The sequence below is a fragment of the Nerophis lumbriciformis genome, linkage group LG11 (assembly GCF_033978685.3).
Source record: "Nerophis lumbriciformis linkage group LG11, RoL_Nlum_v2.1, whole genome shotgun sequence".
Lineage (NCBI taxonomy): Eukaryota > Metazoa > Chordata > Actinopteri > Syngnathiformes > Syngnathidae > Nerophis > Nerophis lumbriciformis.
In genome coordinates, this window is record NC_084558.2 from 19,638,980 (window position 1) to 19,660,844 (window position 21,865).

Below are 21,865 nucleotides of genomic sequence, written 5' to 3' on the forward strand. Positions count from 1 at the left end.
GATGATCATACTACAACTGGTCTACTTATAACCGACATTAGTGATAATCTGCCAGTTGTCACAATATATGATGGAAGCTACAAGAAGAGGAAGATGGATGACAAAAAGACATTTTGAAGACTATTCACAGAGAAGGGGATGATTGCTTTAAAAAAAATGAGCTAGAAAAGCATAATTGGGACAATGTGTACAATGAAAATGATGTTAATGAAGCATATGAACATTTCTTAAACACGTTCATAATACTTTATGACAACCATTGTTGATGGAAACAACTCAGTAGAAAGTAGAGAAAGAAAAATCAACCATGGATGACAAAAGGATTAAAAAATGCTTGGAATAAGAAGAATATATTATCTAGAAAATGTATAACACAAAGGACTACGGAGTAAGTAAGTACAACAAGTATAAAAACCAGCTAACTAACTACGAACATGTAGAAAAGAATATTACAGTCAATTATTAGACAGAAACAAAAACAATATGAGAGCAACATGGGGCATCCTCAATAGGAGTATTAAAAATGGCACTAAGAGGGATTACTCCCAATACTTCTCAGATGCAAACATAAATAATGACAACATGAAGGAAGTAGTTGAAAGCTTTAATAATTACCTTGTAAATATTGGACCAAAATTGGAGGAAAGGATTCCAGACCCAGTTTCAACTAAGGACTTCAATGGCACTATAGACAGAAATCCCCACTCAATGTTCCTCATGAAGGTGATACAAGAGGAAATAGTGAAAATCATGAAAATATGCAAATCCAAGACTTCAATCAGTTTTAATGGAATTGATATAACACAATAAACAAGGTTATTGAAGAGCACTCAGGATCAATAATGTATATGTGTATAATGTGTTAGCAATTGCTATGTTCCTTTTGGCAACATGTTGAAAAGAGAAACTGGAAATTTTGGTGTATCATGTTGTAATTGTATGCATGTCCGAAATAAACTGAAACCATAACTATAACCAAAACCAAATGTTTACTAAAGTGCCTAAACTTAAGCATGTTAACCCAGCTTTGCAATTTTTTTGTCGAGGTTGATGCATGGGATACAGGAGTTGGAGCAGTACTTTCCCAGCGCTCCCCAGTCAACCAGAGGCTTCACACATGTGCTTTCTTGTCACATTGCCACAGGGCTGCTGAAAGAAACTACGATGTGGCGAATAGAGAGATGCTGGCCATTGTTCTTGTGCTACAGGACTGGAGGCACTGGCTGGAGGGGACTGGTTGTCATGGTTGTCACAGATCACAAGGACTTGGCCTTTATCAGAACTGCTCAAAGACTGAATTCCCGCCAGGTACGTTGGTCTCTGTTCCCTACATGCGTCAATTTCTCCATCATCTACAGACCCGGATCCCGCAACATCAAGCGTGACACCCTCCCCAAAGTCTACGGTCCTGCCACTGAGGAGACCATCGCTGCCTGTGGCTCAATTGATGGGAGCACTCCAGTGGGAGGTGGAGAAAAGGGTGTCCGACGCAGCCGCTGGGACCAAGGTGCCCGAAAACATCTCTGCAGGCAGGCTGTTTGTCCTGGCTGAACTGAGGTCTGATGTTCTTCAGTGGAGACACGCCTCAAAAGTGTCCTGTCATTCCGGTGTGAGGCGTGCTTTGTTCGATGTCGCTCAGAGATTCTGGTGGCCTGCGATGGGTAAAAACATCAAGAATTTTGTCTGCCAGGTCTCCCTCTGTGCCAGAAGCAAGGTTTCTTATCGTCCGCCAGTTAGCCTGCTTCATCCTCCAGAAGCAAGGTTTCTCATTGTCCACCAGCCGGCCTGCTTTATGCTCTATCCATCCGACACGACCATTGTCCCACATAGCCCTGGACTTTATCACATGTCTCTCAGTCTCACAAGGCAATTCAGTTATTCTCAATTTAGTAGACTTATTCTCCAAGATGGCATACTTCATCTCCCTGTCCAAACTACCTTCATATCTACATTTTTCGGATCCATGGCATTCCTTTGGACCTGGTCCAGTTAGCTTCTGGACCTGGTCTTGGACAGGGGACTCCAGTTCGATTCTAAAGTTTGGAAGGCTTTTTGCAAATTGCTGAGTGCATCAAGTAGTCTCTCCCCACGATATCACCCCCAGACCAACGACCATACGCAGCAGGCAAACCAAGATCTAGAGGCGATGATCCGCAGCATATGCCACCGACACCCTTTGTTCTGGTCCTCCCACCTCCCATGGATGGAAAATGCTCACAACTCTCTCGTCTCCTCGAGCACAGTTATGTCTCCCTTTGAAACCGCCTATGGTTGTCAGCCTCCTTTGTTTCCCTCTCAGAAGTCAAAGGTTTCCATCCATCTATATCCATCCATCTGTTCACCTTCACCTCATCGGGTGTGGCAGGACACGCGTGTGGCTTTATCCCGGACTGCAGCTCGTAACCATAGGCGATTCTAAAGTTTGGAAGGCTTTTTGCAAATTGCTGAGTGCATCAAGTAGTCTCTCCCCACGATATCACCCCCAGACCAATGACCATACGCAGCAGGCAAACCAAGATCTAGAGGCGATGATCCGCAGCATATGCCACCGACACCCTTTGTTCTGGTCCTCCCACCTCCCATGAATGGAATATGCTCACAACTCTCTCGTCTCCTCGAGCACAGTTATGTCTCCCTTTGAAACCGCCTATGGTTGTCAGCCTCCTTTGTTTTCCTCTCAGAAGTCAAAGGTATCCATCCATCTATATCCATCCATCTGTTCACCTTCACCTCATCGGGTGTGGCAGGACACGCGTGTGGCTTTATCCCGGACTGCGGCTTGTAACCATCAATCAATCAATCAATCTTTATTTATATAGCCCTAAATCACAAGTGTCTCAAAGGGCTGCACAAGCCACAACGACATCCTCGGTACAAAGCCCACATACGGGCAAGGAAAAACTCACCCCAGTGGGACGTCGATGTGAATGACTATGAGAAACCTTGGAGAGGACCGCATATGTGGGTAACCCCCCCCCCTCTAGGGGAGACCGAAAGCAATGGATGTCGAGTGGGTCTGACATAATATTGTGAGAGTCCAGTCCATAGTGGATCCAACATAATAGTAAGAGTCCAGTCCATAGTGGGGCCAGCAGGACACCATCCCGAGCGGAGACGGGTCAGCAGCGCAGAGATGTTCCCAGCCGATGCACAGGCGAGCGGTCCACCCCGGGTCCCGACTCTGGACAGCCAGCACTTCATCCATGGCCACCGGACCTGTGCCCCCCCCCCCCTCAAGGAAAAGGGGAGCAGAGGAGAAAAGAAAAGAAACGGCAGATCAACTGGTCTAACAGGGGGGCTATTTAAAGGCTAGAGTATACAAATGAGTTTTAAGATGGGACTTAAATGCTTCTACTGAGGTAGCATCTCTAATTGTTACCGGGAGGGCATTCCATAGTACTGGAGCCCGAATAGAAAACGCTCTATAGCCCGCAGACTTTTTTTGGGCTCTGGGAATCACTAATAAGCCGGAGTTCTTTGAACGCAGATTTCTTGCCGGGACATATGGTACAATGCAATCGACAAGATAGGACGGAGCTAGACCGTGTAGTATTTTATACGTAAGTAGTAAAACCTTAAAGTCACATCTTAAGTGCACAGGAAGCCAGTGCAGGTGAGCCAGTATAGGCGTAATATGATCAAACTTTCTTGTTCTTGTCAAAAGTCTAGCAGCCGCATTTTGTACCAACTGTAATTTTTTAATGCTAGACATAGGGAGACCCGAAAATAATACGTTACAGTAGTCGAGACGAGACGTAACGAACGCATGAATAATGATCTCAGCGTCGCTAGTGGATAAAATAGAACGAATTTTAGCGATATTACGGAGATGAAAGAAGGCCGTTTTAGTAACACTCTTAATGTGTGATTCAAACGAGAGAGTTGGGTCGAAGATAATACCCAGATTCTTTACTGATTCGCCTTGTGTAATTGTTTGGTTGTCAAATGTTAAGGTGGTATTATTAAATAACCATAGGCTGGCGAATCCTCACAGAATCTTGGCACCCGCATACCAACAAGAACAGGTGGTTTGGCTTTCATCGCGCAACTTACCGTTTGCTGGCATCTCCAGAAAGCTGTCTCTGAGGTTCGTTGGACCCTTCAAAATCACCAAGATCATCAGTCCCGCATCGGTTGAACTCCCTTTAACTCCATCGATCAAGTGGCATCCGGCAGGGGGGAAGGGGTCAGGATTTTTCTGCTCTTTTTGTTATCAAACATTCTTATTTTTTCTGTTTCTTCTCTGCTTTGGGTTCCTACTCCAGCCTAGTCGATCGTAACACAACCTGTATTAACAGTGACTAGATTGGCATAAATAAGTGCATGTAAAATGTCAATTAATGAATAAGAGGGTGCTTTATATGAAATTTTACTGCAAACATATTCCTAGCCTTCTATTGTTCCGACACTGAATATACTGAATATAATAGCAAATTTACCCAGCTATTCACAAAGTCCCTCGTGGCTGTCCCTGTCCCTGACAGATGTTAGGAAAATATAAAAATGTATGTTTGAATTTTGTAAAATGTGCTATTTTGAAATGAAAAATAATTATTCGATCATTGTATTAATTCAAAATGAATTAATTTTCGTACAAAAAAAATTGATGGGACAAATTAAATGCTGTCAGGTTGACCCCAGTATGCAGAGACGACAGGCGGAATGCAGGCAAAAATGAGAGCAAGTGCAGCTAGGGAGTGCATAGTAAGGTAGCAACTGTATATATTTGTTTAGATAGCAACAAGCAGTAAACAGAGAAAAGCTATGAAAGCTTGTGCAGCTAAAAAGTGCACAGTTTCAAAATACTCATCTCGGCCTGTCCAGAGCAGAGCTGGCATACAAAGCATCCTGATAGGCAACCAGGAATAGGTGTGTCCTGATTCCCAATCAGGGACAGGTGAGAGAGACAGCGCTCAGGCCAGAGGAGAAATGTCAGAAAATGAAAAACAAACAGGAAGTGGAAACAAGAAAACAAACGCGCTGGAACAGAAATAACAACACATACAGGAAAAAAACAGCACGATTCCAAAAACGGTTACAGACAGGTCATGACATATTCAATTTGACAACAATCAAAAATAAGTATAACATTTATTTCACATTAACAAAAAGGTGTGAACATTTTTTGTGGGGGGTGTCAAAAATGAAATTGTCATGTAATTAATTTAGCCAAAATTCAAAATGTTGTCATTGCTAATCTGGGTTTTCCTATTTGCCATTCAGCCATGAAAGAAAATGGGGGAAAAAAGGGATAATTTCACCTGTAGCTCTATCGTCGGTGCTGAGCTAAAGTCTATGGTGAGCAACCATGTCATTTGTCACTGTTGTTGCTGCTTTGATGGAAACTATTACCTTTGTGTAAATTGACTGATTCCAGTGTCTCCAAAACACTTTGTTATCTTCCTGTGGTTGTAAAAATCACAGTGTAATGTTGAACGACAGCTAGGTCGAGAAGTGTTTGGACGATGATACACCACTTATAGAAATACTGTATATTAATCGGGGTAGACATTTTGCTTTAAATAGACGTCAAAATATACATGACGTTTTTTTTCAGAGGCATTTTAAGGACAGTCATGTGTGAATGGGGGAGGGCTACTGTAATGTCAACGCAGCTGCCTATTAGAATGTTAATGTGCTCATCAGATTCAAAAGCCAGTGGCTCCTGTATTATCTAACACGAAGTTGAAAAACAGCATATAAGATGGACTTGAAAAAAAACATGCAAGTGCTGTGTATTAAACTAAGAATATGCGACATTTCCAACCATCTATGTTGTGATATGTATGTATGCATGCATGTATCATGTATATCATGATATATTATTTTGCATATCAATGATAATAGAACGATTTCAAAGTTTGTTACAAAGGCTCCTATTTTGGTTGCTGATGTATGTGGTAACCTATTGCATAATTTCCAGTTGTATTATTTATTTTAAACTAATTAATATACTAATTAATTAAATTAATTAAACTAAATTAATCTACTTGCTAATTAACTGATCATAGCTTTGGATGTTCTGTTGTAACATGGTTCTATCTACACTTCTGTTAAATTGTAATAAACTCCAATTATTCTGTTGTTTGGATACTTGACATTAGTTTTAGGCGATACTACAAATGTGGATATCGATCCAATGCCAAGAACTTACAGGGGCAGTATTGGTCATACTTGTACCAATATTGATACTTTATACAGTATTTTTAAGATAATTGAATGATTACATTTTTTTTTGGTGTGCAAAGCTTTCGCTCATTGTTCATTATGGGTGTTAAGATTGTCATGATCTGTCAGCAGGTTGTGTTGGTTTTTGCTTTATTGATCTCCAAGGTTTTGTATTTAGTTATGTTCCTATAGCACTTATTCCCTCCTTTGTTTACACTCCGTTGCTAGGTGCAATGAGCTCACACACCTGTCTCTCGTAAGGATTAGCATCCTGACCTGTTGTAAGGCTAATCATCTCCCTTATTTATACCGGTCTCGCCATGCGGTAAGCACCGGTCTATTGTTCGCCGCTGGCGACTGCTAGGTTTTCATTCTTGTTTTCATTATATCCTAAGAGCTACTATTTTGCCCTTTGGCTTCACATGTTTTTTTTTGTTTGGAATAAAGTAGCTTCTTGCATGCATTCTGCTTCTGCTATCCTCCGTTGTCTTCTGCATCCCGAGAACACGATCGTTACTACAACACGACCCAAGAACGCAACAAAGATAATGTTTTTGTTTTTATTATTTAATTATACTATGTGCAATTGTTTAGTGGGCAAAATGTATGATTTATTATTGATTAATCATATTAGTTTTTTGTTGTTTTTTATTAGGTTTTACTTTTGTTACAGTTTGTGCAAATATGCAATGCAGCCATAGAATTTACCCATTGTGGGATAAATAAAGTACAACCTATCCTAAAAAGTGATCTAAATCTTTTGGTTTTTGACGTTGAAACCCTCCTGTGTCCAGTGACCTTTTTCCAAAAATGACAAAAAATACCGATCCAACCACTGTAGCACTACCAATATAATAAAATTATACTCAGTATCGTTATTGTCGACATTTGTATCAATTGGCCCACCTTTTTTTTACATTCAAGAGCTGTAGCTTGCGGTTAGCATATCCTCCTACGGTGTGTAGTGTAACAGGTTTAGCTAGTCATCATCATCTGGGGATGACACTTGTAGGAAAATGTATTTATTCAGAGGCAATTACTGACTTAAAAGCAGTGGCGGGCTGTGCGTTTCTCACCAAGGCCTTCAGTGATGTCCTGTGTCCAATGATTACCTCTCAAAATACCATCATTTATGTCACCACATGACCATTGCTGGAGAAATACTATACAGAAACACATATACGCACTACTAGGCATTGAATCACCACCAACAGTGTACAAAACGGGTTATTTTTTGCTGCATTTAAAAATCAATAAACCCGCATCAGCAATTAAAACATATCTTAGGTGGTACTGTCAAAATTAAAATTGCAAAAAACATATTAAATGTGAAAAAATTAATAAATAAAATATCTGAACTCACAATTTGTAGAACCCATTCGAGCATCCGGGGTTGGCCGACATCGTATCACAAGATGTTGTTCCTCTCTTTAAATATCCTTCTTGAAAATGGCCTTGCAAATATATGTGTTGTCTTGTCTAATCATAAAAGATGCAGACGAGGCGTGTTGGCGGAGTTCTTAAAGTTTACTCCACAGCGTGCTCATCAAAAACATGGCTACATTCAACAACCTAAACGGGGTTACTGTGCATGCTCTTCACTACTGTGGCATGCTGGGTAATGGAGTTCTTATGTTACCTAGCTTACAACATCACAATATATATCTGCCTTAGGCCAGCTAGAAAGCCTTACTGACAACAACTAGTGATCTGATTGGCTATCGCAACTGTCTGTTTAACGTTTGTGTCCGTTCACTTACAGTGCAAGGACGCCCGCATTGTTGATTCTGAAGGCCTCGGGCAGATTTGGTACAGCATAGCAACATAAGCTAACTGAATTCTGATTGGATTAAAACTCTATAACCTAAAAACAACAGCGCTGGAAGGAGCATAATATGACAAGAGAATATGAATACTTTTTGATATTTAGGGAAAGTAAATAAAAAATTACTTTTATCTTTAATTATGATCATGATTCCTGGTTATGTTAGGCCAGCAGAGAAGGCCTTGCTGGCCCTGACGGCACACCACTGCTTAAAAGTGACTTTGCACCATGGAGGGACATTAGCCGCTTGCGAGGACGCTACATTGTTATGGACGTGCCGTTTGCTTGTCACTCTCAAATTTGCAGGACACAGCTAGAATTTGTCATGAACATGTATTATCACAATATAACAATAGTATTAAAAGCTCTATCGTCAGCCAAATGTATATTATTTACGTCGTATATCAGTTATATTGCTCAATAAATTATACATACTGTACATTGCAAGAAGGGACGTCTTTCCATCACCGGAGCGAATTACAATTTGAGGATAATCATGAAGTTACCTTCAAGTTGAGTTTTGCGTGTGGAACTTGAGTAAGGGGGTGAAAGGTATGACAGTGTGTAGGTCTATGCGTGTCTGGGGCAGGAAGGATCCACCTCCTACCCCCACCCCCTCCAGCCAGGCCCTTTGTTCACCGATGATGTATGAGACAGCATCTCCCTTGGAGTACCGCAGGAACACGACAGCAAAGCAACTACACTGTCCCATAATAGAGACTGATGGGATGGCCCCCGCTCTCTTTACTTTGTCCGCTACTAAGATTGACTTGGCATGGCACACCAGGCACCGACAGGACTCTTGGACAGCCCTGAGAGGGCCCTCGTAAAAGGAGGCTCAACCTGACGGCAGCTCACGTCTGGCAGCCGCACTGGATCCCGCCACATCCTGACAGGGCGATAGATGGCTAAATGATGAACGAGAAGATAGACGGGCGGATGGATGGACGGAGACCTGCACAAGCCTTTGTGGCGAGAGCAAAAGTGGAGGAGAAGCGAAGGAGATTCCTGGTACCTCAGTTCCTGTCGGACATTCTTGAGATGACTGAGGTTGCAAGAAGCAGGAACTCGCCATCTTTACCCAAACAACTGAATGCAGGGTTGCTCAAAGTGCGGCCCGAGAGCCATTTTCGGCATGCAGCTATTTTTGTAGCAAATTTTTAAAAAGTTAATTAAGTATCACTGGGATATATTACTATATATGCCACATATGTGCTTTGTCACCTGTAATGTCACTCAGAGAGACTATCATAAATTATGGATTATTTTTCCATCTTTAATGCACAAAATGTATCTTGGTGGAAAAAGTTCAAACAATCCCAGTTTGATGTCTTCAAAGCTGATGAGAATCTGGCTGCATAATAAAGCCAGATAACATAAGTCTACGGTAATTAATATTCTGAATTCAACTGGAATGTGATGCGCATGTAAGGCAACACTAATTAGTGAAGGGAGTAGAATTAGCGACATTATCACCATGACATCTGATAGGAGCAGCATATTGAGTATTATTAGATGCATCTTACTTGAACATTGACAAATGAACATGTAAAATGATACACCAACTGTGAAATTAATTCCTGCAATATTAAAAGCAATATATTGTTCCTCATTTTTAATGAACAACCCACTTAATCAAAGATGTGCTGTGAAAGAGGCTGAAACCAACCAAATCATCACACTAATGCATGATGCGCAGAGTCAAGCTTTCTTAGTCATACTTAGGTTTTTTTTCTATTGTTCTTCGTGGCTTTGTTGTCTTTCAACTATAGTAAACTCACATAACAAAATACTGTATGCGTTTTGAATATTGTTTTGAGTTTATAGTTAAGGCATTTGATAGCTCATTTAATTATAGCTGATTATAATAGCTGCAGTACATTTAGGTCGTGATCTACTATGTGCAAACCTGATAGCACAAGCAAAGCTGATCTACTAAACTTGTGCACAGAGGATTGTGTCTCTTAAGTAAGCAGAATAAGGAGTGAAATCCATTTAGCGTATGTGTCAGACCCTCCAAGTAACTTAATTGATTTTGTTAATGATTTTAGGTACAGGTTGGATAAGGCTCAAGAGGTGGCTAAGAAGTGTTTAGCTGTCGTGGTTCAGGATAAGATGAAAAAGCAGTGCGATCGGCACTCTGTGTACAGGGAGTTTAATCCTGGTGACCAGGTGCTTGCCTTGTTGCCCTTGGTCATTTAAAGCCAAGTTTTCTGGGCCTTATACTGTGGTGAAGAAGCTGTCAGACTTTAGCTATCTCATTTCCACTCCTGAACGTAGGTCAAAAACGTATTGGATTTGGGGGCGTATGGTGGTCTTTCTCAGTGTCTGGCTGTTTCCTCGTCAGTTCCTACACAGTCAGCTCCACAACTAGATGGGGAGGAGCCGCCGGAGCCTAATGAGGCATTAGTCAATAGTGAATATTGAATTTTGTCAAACATAGAACACTATATATTGTATTTGGAGTCTGGTAAACGGTGGCAGTTGATTAAGCTGATTAAGGGTTTCCTTTGCTTGTTTAGTGATACTCCTTCACAAACAAATGTTTTAAAGCATGATATGAATGTTGGTGATGTTCGGCCAATCAGACAGCACTTCTATCGCGTACATCCGGAGAAGCGTAGGCTGTTAGATAAGGAAGTCCACAGTATATGGTGAATAATAAAATTGCTATACCTTCTGATTTCAGCTGGGCCCGCCGTGTCTGTTGGTGCCTAAGTCAGATAACACACCGCGGTTCGGTTGTGACTTTTATTACTTTTATTCGGAACGTGCAAAGCTATGAATCTGGTATAAATTGGTATAACTCCTCTGGAGTGGCGTAGTTATATTTCCTTCTGCTTGGTTAAAACTTAAGGGAATTGTCAAGGGCTCAGTGGTGTCCCTTTATTGTAGGGCGGGGGGTGTTACACTCCAGGCCTTCTGGGAGCCTGGTGTGTTCAGGGCTTGGCCACATTTTCTCTATCTCCCTCTCTCTGTTTTATTTGCAGGTTCCACACCTGCATCTGTTTGGTCTTAATCAGCGGAATGGATAACAGCTAGGACACCCAGGACTGTTGAATAGACAATATTAGACATATTGTCTATTCAACAGTATCATTTTATATTGTTTAGCTGATGGATTACCAAAGTGGTTGATTAAAACAAATTCAATTAATGCCGTTTTTTTCATTTAGAAGATATACACAACATATCTCTTACATAAACAAAACGTATTGCAATATGCATTTTCTTGCCTCTGAAACATTCAAGGGTATGACGTTCGCAGCTGGCCAGCATCTTCCATGAGCAAACCTTGAGCATGCGAAAAAAAAGTGGGTTCCGTTGTAGATGCAATGCTGGACTTTGTCTAAAATGTCCATAAAAAGTGGTAAAACAGGAAAACACCACAGGTAGGAGCATGATAACATGAATGTGCAGTAAATAAGAGTGTCTCTGTGGTAAAAGCAGCATACACAGAAACCTCATTTAAATGAGGCGGTCTGCACCAGTTCGCAGCCTTAGTAAATCAAGTGCAACACGCTCAATAATAGTACACGCAATTTTATAGTTTGCAAACGCTGTATAGTGCTCGATATTTGGATATTAGTAGATCAGGTTCTATATCTTTGTACAAAAAGAATAAAGATTCTCTTGCCCACCTGGGCGGTATCTCCTATCAAGCTCGGGTCCTCTACCAAAGACCACTGTGGTGGCCTCTGTGGTGCTACACGCCATCATTTGCTGTGGTGTGGGGCCGCAAGGCCACAGACAGGAACAGACCCAACAAATCAACCAAGAGAGCTGACTCCGCCCACTAGTTCTCGGCCAATGTCCAGTTGCCGCGGATGAGCGAGAATTCGTCCAAGAAGACCGAAGTGTCCGATACATGCTCATTCAGCCAAGGCTCTGTGAAACTTGTCCATCCCGACGTTCAGCGCTAGCTCCGCACTTTCTCCACACTTTCTCCTATCGCTCCACACGGGCACTGGTGTGGCAAAGAGCCAGCAGCTGGTCCAAAAGTATCGCCAAGGGAAGACCTAAAAGTTTACAAAAAAGCACTGCAAAAGTCACAAATGTGCCAGCCCTTGTTGCGCAGTCCCAAAGGGGACAAAAAAATACTGGTACTTTTTTTCATCTGCATGCTGCCATGCAGCGGTGACGTTGCTGAGCCGAGGCACATATAAAGTGTGTCAGCACGCACACACAAAGCAACACACTGCACACCAAATCTGATTTTTTTTTTTCCTCAGGTGACACAAATCTATTTTTTTTTGCCAGTCTAAACACTCCAAAGTGCTTCAAATCTGATCTCTTTGCGTCAGATTCAGGCCACATCAGGAGGTAGTCCAAATCCGATTGGAAGCTGATCTTTTCAAATGTGACTTCAGTCTAAACGCAATGCGTCCTGAATGCGACCCGTATGTGACTTTTCCGTTAGCTTTGGGCGAGCTACGTCATTCGTGTGCGCGAGGAAGGACGCAGCCCGCCAGCAAAAGTGGGTACTTAATCTCGGTGAGCAATGTCTTTTTTCCACGGCCGAATATTCGGTCCACCACTTGTCAATAGTGCGCAAATAATAGACTATATGTAATATATGAATATATATTTTGATTCTAAAGAAATAGCGATTGTAGAAAGACCGGAATAGACGCTCTGGCGTATTTGCTTACATGTAAGTTGAAAAATGAAGCTAACGCCGATCCACTGAAATGATCCATTAAAAGATTAGTATTATCTCAAATATATTACACTATATACATCCATTCGTACATTATATTACTTTAATTTATTTTCACGTAAAAAAAATCCCCAGAGAGTTTTAGGGTGTGGCAACCATATTTATGGTGACGACTTTTATTTTGGTTGGTCGAGCAGCCGTGTCAGCATCTTGAGGGTTCCAGGTTCGATCCCAGCTTCCGTCATCTTCGTCACTGCCTTTGTGTCCTTGGGCAAGACACTTTACCCACCTGCTGCCAGTGCCACCCACACTGGTTTAAATGTAGCTTAAAGATGTAGATAATGGGTTTCACTATGTAAAGCGCGTTGAGTCTCTAGAGAAAATTGCTATATAAATATAATTCACTTCAATATTTTATTTTGTAGGAGTAGCAACTTCCTTGTTCATTTACAGTATCCGTTCAACTTCCTTTGTTGCCACTTTATTGAACTGCACAGTCAAGTGACTATGAGGCCACATTGGGGCCTGTGCGCGTTTACACTGGAGTTTGATAAATATATATTTTACTTGCAGAGTAAACAGTCAACTGGGAAAAAATACGATTAAAAAAACCCAGATTTGGGCCACTTTGGCCCTCAGTGTAAACATAGTCAAGGTGACTAATGATAGTTTCTCTTTGCTTCTGTGTGCCAAAGACAATAATTTCAGTTTTGTCTAAGTTTAGCTGAAGAAAACTGTTTTGCATCCACACACTGATCTGTAACATGCAGCAACAAAGTGAATCAAAAGGTCGATGTTCACCTGCTCTCAGTGACACATAAATCTGAGGGTCATCTGCGTAGTTGTGGTAGGACACCATAAAGCTGTGTATTAGCTGACCTCGTGGCAACATGTATAAGTTGAACAATCGGCGTCCCAAAATGGAGCCCTGAGGAACCCTACAGGTCATAGCCATTTGGTCAGGGACACAGTTACCGATTGCAAAAAAGTATGTCCTGTGATCGAGATAGGACTTGAACCATTTAAGAGCTGAATCAGATATTCCCCCAGTTTTCTAACCTCTATATTAAGATAGTATTGTCAAATGTGTCAAAAGCAGCGCTCAGGTTTAGCAGAACCAAGACTGAGACGTTTCCTGCGTTTGTGTTCAGGCGGATATCATTTGTCACCTTGATCAGAGAGGTTTCAGTGCTGTGGTGGGGCCTAAAGCCTGATAAGAAAGTATCAAACACATTGTTAAACAGGAGAAAGTCACTAAGCTGTTGGTATACAATGTTTTCTAGGACTTTGCCCCAAAATGGCAGGTTTGATATGGGCAGATAGTTCTTCAGCTTTGTGGCATCAAGACTACTCTTCTTGAGGAGGGTCTTAATGACACCAGTTTTTAAGGCCTTTAGAAATGTTCCATTCTGAAGTGAGATATTAACTAGACACGCGAATTGTGGCAACACACTGCTCAGCACAGACTTTAGAAATCTAGCACAGTGGTTCTTTAACTTTTTTTTTACCAAGTACCACCTCAAAAAACACTTCACTCGTAAAAGTACCACCATAATGACGAACATTACAATACAGTAGCGTAGGAGGCCTAAGTATGCATTAAAAACAAGGCCAATGTTTTATTTAACAAGTGAATTTGATATTGTTGGCCACTGTAACATTACACATAGTTCAAACGGTGACACAGTTTGAGAATCACTGATCTAGTGGGTAAATCATCAAAGCAGCATGTTGATGGACTCAGAATGTGGATGATCTCTTCAACTGTTTTGTCAGTAAAAAGACTCAGTGAGCAAGTGTAATGCTCGATCGTCCAGTTTGTAGTCAAGAGACAGAAGAAAACGAAACAGATTTACGGTAAGCCATATGTGTTTTAATTCCACCTTGCTTCAAAGCAACTTTATAAATTTTTCACGTTTTTGAGTTGATTGACATTGGCCTGTGGATTAATGGATCGCTAGGAGGAGGGTTGCTAAAATACGGTCGTGACTCGTCTTGAGTAAAGTGCATTCAGTGACACAGCGTGTGTGACTTTGAAGGAACTTTTGAGAAAGGAAATGTTGTTTTTTTACAAACGTTTGTGTGGCGTTGCTTTGTTATTTGTCATTATTCAAAGCTGATTTCAGTGAGTAGCAGTGGCAGCTGAACTGAATGTGACAACTAACTATCAGTCAGCTGGAACAAAAAAGTACTGATAACTGTATCGTTCGTCTAGAATCTTCACAGTCCTCATGGACTGAACCGGTCCAAAAAAATACCAGTACTTGGTATACATCCCTAATTATTAATGCAAAAAAATTTTTTATAAAAAAAGATCCAAAAACTTTTTTTACTGATGAAATCTTATTCCTATCTTAAAGCGAAGTATTGATGCACGACTTCAGCGAGGACAGTCTTGTGTGTAATGTTTCTCACGTCTGTGCCTTCACCTTAACTACCAGTTTAAAGCAAGAGCAACAAGAATTGTCACTTAAACCTAAATCACTAGTAATGATCAAGAATAATTGAAAATAATTTAATATTTCAAATGCAGTAAATCGGATCATAGTTCAGATAAGTGGCATATTATTCTAGCTCCAGTAATGACTTAACAGTGTCAGTGATCTGGAAGGACTCAGATATACCAAGTCATTGACTTGAGACTCGACTCGACCTGTCTTGTCTTCAGACTTGACCTTACTTCTATTCGGGATTAACAAGACTTACAATACACTGACTTACTCATACCTCTGTCCTGATGAAGTAGACAATACTACACACACGTAAGCATAAAGAGGCCCATTTTTCTCCAAAATTTGAAGTCAACAATGGCAGTTGACCCCCTATGTCTTAAAAGCGGGCACTTTTTAGTAATAAGTAGAACACAATAGACCAGGACTTGGTGAGTTGGTCAACATAGACAAGTAGTTGACATCCTGTAAGTGTAACAGTTGGACTGGATGATTGTTGACTGGTCATGCTTCAGACGTCATTGGAGGGAATCAATTGTGTGTTGTCTTACAGTAAGTGGTTCTCACTGTGGTACACTGGTGTCCAAAGTTAAAAAATACAAAACAAAAACACGAACAAACAAAACTGGGAGCAAAAAAGCAAAATAAAGAGAAAAAGTTTATTCTAATAACACAAAGCTAACATGGTGGCAGGTTATATAACTTATATAATATTTAACCTCGACCAACATGTTGAATTTATTTTAACTTTTTTCCCACATCATAATAATATTAAGAATATTTGTATTATAATTATAATATATTTATTATTATTATTATTAACCTCGACCAACATGTTGAATTTATTTTAACTTTTTTCCCCACATCATTAGATTTTTCAGTGTGCGGCCCCCAAGATTTGGACACTGCACTTTGTTTTTGTTTTAAAGTGTTTCATGTGGACAAGGACATATTCTGAAAAATACATGTACCGTATTTCCCGCACCATAAGGCGCCCTGGGTTAAAAGCCGCGCCTTCAATGAACGGCATATTTCAAAACTTTGTCCACCTATAAGCCGCCCGGTGTTGTAAGCCGCATCTAACTGCGCTAAAGGAATGTCAAAAAAACAGTCAGATAGGTCAGTCAAACTTTAATAATATATTAAAAACCAGCGTTCTAACAACTCTGTTCACTCCCAAAATGTACGCAAATGTGCAATCACAAACATACGTATATCAACATGGATAGAGCTGCGTGAAAAAAGCCACCCGGCCTCTTCGCGTAAACTTAAACTTACCTTAACCACTCGCTCATCTTTTCTTCATCCATCCCTTCGAGTTAGCTTTTATGATGACGCCGGCTGGAAAGGTCTCTTTTGTCAAGGTCTTCCTTTTGAATATCACCATGGGTGGAAGTTTCATTAGCATGGCAAGCTAGAACCACAGTGAAGGATGACTTCTCATTCCCTGTGGTGCGAATATTCACCGTACGTGCTCCCGTTCCACAGTGCGGTTCACAGGAATATCAGTTGCTGTGAAATACGGTAGTAATCCGTGTGCGGATGGAGAGATTGCGTCTTTTCATGAACCGGATCCTTGTCGCTTTGTAGGAGCCATTTTGTGGTCTTTACAGATGTAAACACACAAAGGAAATGAAACGTACGGTGATATCCGCGCGCTTTTTCTTCTTCTACGCGGGCGGGTGGTTGCTTACAGTAGAAGAAGAAGCGCTTCCTGTTCTATGGGGGCGGGTGCTTACCTTGGCGGTTGCTTGCGTAGAAGAAGAAGCGCTTCCTGTTCTACCGGGAAAAAAGATGGCGGCTGTTTACCGAAGTTGCGAGACCGAAACTTTATGAAAATGAATCTTAATATTTATCCATATATAAAGCGCACCGGGTTAAAAGCCGCACTGTCAGCTTTTGAGTAAATTTGTGGTTTTTAGGTGCGGCTAATAGTGCGGAAAATACGGTATATATTTTGTTTATTTTACCATGTGGACAGGGCAGTCGGTGCACATTTCATGTTGATTTTGCAACAACCAAACATGCATTATTAAAATATGAGCCGTAGCATCTTAAAATATGTTTTTATGTTTTGGATTTTGTGTATTTGACGAACAAAAGCAAAGTGAGTACATCATGTGGGGAACCACAAATCAAAAAAAGGAAGTGAGAGGGCTTTATTAAGGCCAGCTCATAGGTCACAGATGATGGGCAAATGCCTTTTAAGCCAGGTTCTGTGTTCATGTGTGTGTAAGAACACATTTTCAAATGTCATGCTGCTAAAATAAGTTACTCATTAGCACTCTCACAGAAATGCAAAACTCAATATTAGTTGTGCAACACCATACATGTTCACATCATAACAAGTTAATACAGGGACAGCACTGTCTGTACCCATACTTATTACTTGAAATAATTTTTAGACTCTGCCGTCAATTTGTAGATTATGATGATAATCGGAATAATACAAAATACAAATATTTTAGGCATTTATGAAGAATGCAACAATATATAAATACAAAACATATAAGACAATGTAACAACATTAACACTGTACTCCAGCTATTCCCTTTTATTGCATACAGTTGTTTAAGCAAAATAAAGTCAATAATCTAAAATATTTAAACGATGTTAAAAAAACAACAACATTTGGCTCTTGTTCAAAATCTGTCCTAAGTTCAGTAACATTCCCTCTGACTTATATGAGTATAGCTATATCAATAAGGTAACTTTATAAACAGCGCACAAAACCCACACATATTTGAAAATAAACGTTGAAGAAAACTGAAAATTTGATTGCACTTCTACTACTTAGTTACTTCTATCGATATTTGGCCAACCCCTAATCGATTTATACATTTGGAATCAAAATAACACTCATAAAATTACTAAAATGTGATGAATGGTTATCCAAATTAAAGACGGTGTTTGTAAAGGCTTGAAATGTGTCAATCAAAAAGTTTTAGAAAGAAATGTTCAACAGGTTAGTGACATTTATTTATCATTTTGTATTTGTAGACATAATAATTGGCAATACCTGGTACATGTTCCACTGTACGAAGAATCAACAGTCAGGGCCAGTGAGGTGGAAATATTGGTTATAGTTTTCTTATGGTCTCATTCATCTCCTCATTGCTCTCTCCTACCTCACTCTATCTTTCATAACATTGGGACATCTCTACTAAATGACGGATCATTCCTCCACAAACACCGTGGCAGTGTAAGTGGACCAATTCATCAACTAACTTCATATGTGTGTGTGACTCTCTATAGTACTGTCCAAGTCGGGGGTGTCAAACTTATTTGCACAAGGGGCCAAAATTCAAAGCACACTTAAAATTAATTGATATCCCACCCACTAATCGTCCTCCATCATTGTTACATTTCCATTATTATTTATATTTATTCATGTAGTTTCCTGGACTTTGTACCATGCTGATTTTAAAGATACAGATGTGTTAATGGAACAGTCATCTGTTGTTGCTTTTATCTGACTTGGACAAAATACGTACGTTTGTTCCTGCTTGAAGAGTTGTATTTTCCATAAGAGTCGCTAATTGTATCGTGACTGGTGAGTGCAGGCAAAACGAGGGGGGATGGAACGTGTATGTGCACGCTGAGACAGCTGTGGGTGTTAATTTGGCCTGTTTTAATAAAGTGATTGTTGATCGACCGCCTCCTTGTCATCTTTTTAACATCCGATGCAAAAGCTGCAATATTTTACATGCACACAAAAACAGCAGAATCCGGGAGATTTGTCATTTCAGTCGGGCAATTTACGAGATTCTTTCGCAGAATTTAAGAGTTGGTAAGTCTCAGCATACATCTGAGAAGCAGGGGTTTCCCAGCATGCGTTTATGTCTTAAAATAATAGACTCCAGCTTTTCATAAACCACAAATCAATCCAAGAGAAGAACTGTATCAAAACTTCTTTGTTATAACTCAGACAGACTTATAACCATGGATCCACCATCAGCAGGAAATCATAGGCGTCAGGTTCAGGGATGATAACGTTAACATTTGAACCGATACGGAAGCGATTCCTGCTACCCTAGAATTGATACTGTACTCAGTAGTACCAATGTTCTGTACTATTGTATGTGTTAATAAATACTAATTGTTTTCGATAATAAAATACCATTTTTGTATTGCAGCTTTTAAAAATGAGCTGATTATAACTGCTGTCTAGTTGTTATATTGCTATAACAGTTGCAACTCCAAGTCCAAGTCCTTTACTGTAGATGGCAGTAGTGTATAGTTTATGGTATGCTGGCTGGTCAGTTCAGTCTTGCTGAATCTGAATCTTTATTTTGTTGCAACTTAAAAAGTGTTAATACTGTAAGTATTGTGCTTATCAGGCACCAGCTGTTTGATTGGAACGTGCACCTTAGTTGTAGTTTTCATTAACAAATTTGGAGGTGTTGAATTCTCCATGTAAATTGCTAATGCTAATCAGTAACATGTCAATAGCAAAGCCGATACATATTAGCATTAAGCTAGCACATTTTTGGAAAAGTGGAGCCTTACTTTATTTTTTGAGTCAATTACTTTGTTAGAATTGAGAATTGCAACCGTACTTAGAGGTAGTTTGGCTGAATCCGCTCTCAGTGCTGCTGGAGTGATTGCCAAGTGCCAAAGTGCAAAGAGCCAGCTGTGTTGGTACCCATACCTAGTCGGGTTTGAGTTATACTATTTAGACTAGTCTGTAACATTTTAAATGCGGATTGAATATAAAAATGATAACCGGGGAGAAATAGAGACTTCAACTTTGCCTCAACTGCTTTTTAAAGCCCCACTTAAAAACGTTCTGTTTTGGTTGATTTTGGCTGTGCCAGTGGATCAAAGCAGTAGTGTTTTGCCAGAAGGAAGACCGCATTTCCCATGAGACCTAGCGCATATAGAGTCAAACTGACACGATAATACCACAATGATTCAGTATGACTGATCTTTTCACAGTAAGAACCTGCATATTTTACTCAAACTTTATATTTGATGGACAGTACTTTTGAGGTTGTTGTGTGAATGGTCGTGTCAGTGTGGAACTGCAAACTATCAAGCTGGTGGCTACCACGCAAATTTCCCATAGCTAACATTGGCATTAGCATTTTGATTTGAGCATCGAAAGGTACTTACTCGTTCAGCAGGAACAGAGCAGCATCGGTCTAAAAATCCCTCCTCGTCTTTCATCTCACACCAGCGAATGTTGCTCCTAGACTGTCTTTTTATTCGGGCAGCCTCCCTTTTTCTTTTTCTTTTTTTTATCTTCTGAGACAAAACTTTTCGTTTTTTTGGTTGTTTTGCAGCTTCTGCCATGATCACAGTAATTGCATGTATGTGTTCTTCTTCTTCTGTTAGTTTTCTGGTGGAACGTAGGCGTTCGCGTCGGCTTCCGTCTTTGTAACGAATGGGGAAAGGGGGAGTGACACATTAAGTGTCCTTAAAGCAAGTCAGCACATTTGTAGTTTTTTGTGTGGCAGGGTTCCTGCCACCCTCCTCAAAGTCACCAAGTGCCAGTGAGAGCGATACAGACCCCCTCAGGCTATGACAGAGGTGTCATTTAACTACCGTTTGTAGTTGTAAATCCATGTATAATTCCAAAAGGTATGAAAATATTTCATGAAAGTTGAAAAGTTACTTAGTGCTGCTTTATGAAAGGAAAATGCTTATATTTGGTAACATATATAAGGCATGGGTTCTGCAGGGACACCACAGTTTAACAAGCTGAAACATTGTCAAACAAATGATATCATACAGTGTGATCATTACTGTCAACATTTGCATTTGAAAATTGGATGCATTTTCAGAAAACAAGTTAAATTTAAATACCACATTTTAGGTTTTCTACTTTTTCCCTGACTGACAATACTGTTGTTTTGATGCTTGTACATTTCTTTACAGCAATGTCAATGCAACAGAAGTGAGTCATTTAACAATCAAAATGACTGAATACTTAGCAATAACTGTATTGCACTGTCAAACATTATTGTTGCAACTTTTAAATACAAGTGTATGGCATTGTACTTCACTCAATCAACTGGATAGGTTGTTTTTATGTGTTTTGTATGCCAGGTATTTGGTTCAAACAAGGGGTCATGCATTTTAGGAAAGGCCCATTTCTCTTTTAACGTAATTAACAATGCAAGGTGCATAAAGCCAAGGTTGGATTCAAAATCCTGACTTCAATGAAAAGTCATTATTACAACACGCAGATGGCAGTAACATAATTACGATAATTTGTAGTGAAGTACAAATGCTTAACATTCAATTCCAGCTTCAAAAGCTCTGACGCAGGGTTTTCCTTTTTGGGTTCAACAGCCTCTTGATAAAAGCATGCTAATGGAAAAATGGAAATGACAATGGAAAAGAAGATCTTGGGGATGATGGGAAACCGATTTCATAACTTCAACTTGATTTCTACCAACAAAAGAAGTAGTATCAGTGTGTGAATGTGTGTGTGAATGGGTGAATGTGGAAATAGTGTCAAAGCGCTTTGAGTACCTTGAAGGCAGAATAGCGCTATATAAGTATAACCCATTTAAAGATAATACTTTACTAACTTTAGATGTATTATACTCGTACATCATTGTTATAAAAGCAATCAAGTATTATTAGTCTATAAACTAAAATAATTGTATTTACTTTAGGTACAAGCGATAGAAAATGGATGGATAGATGGATGGGGCATAAAGGCAAATAAAAATGAAGAGAATTAGAATCATGAACGGGTTTAAATACGACTTTTTATTATTTTGTGCAATAAATTGTGTGTCTTTCTGATTG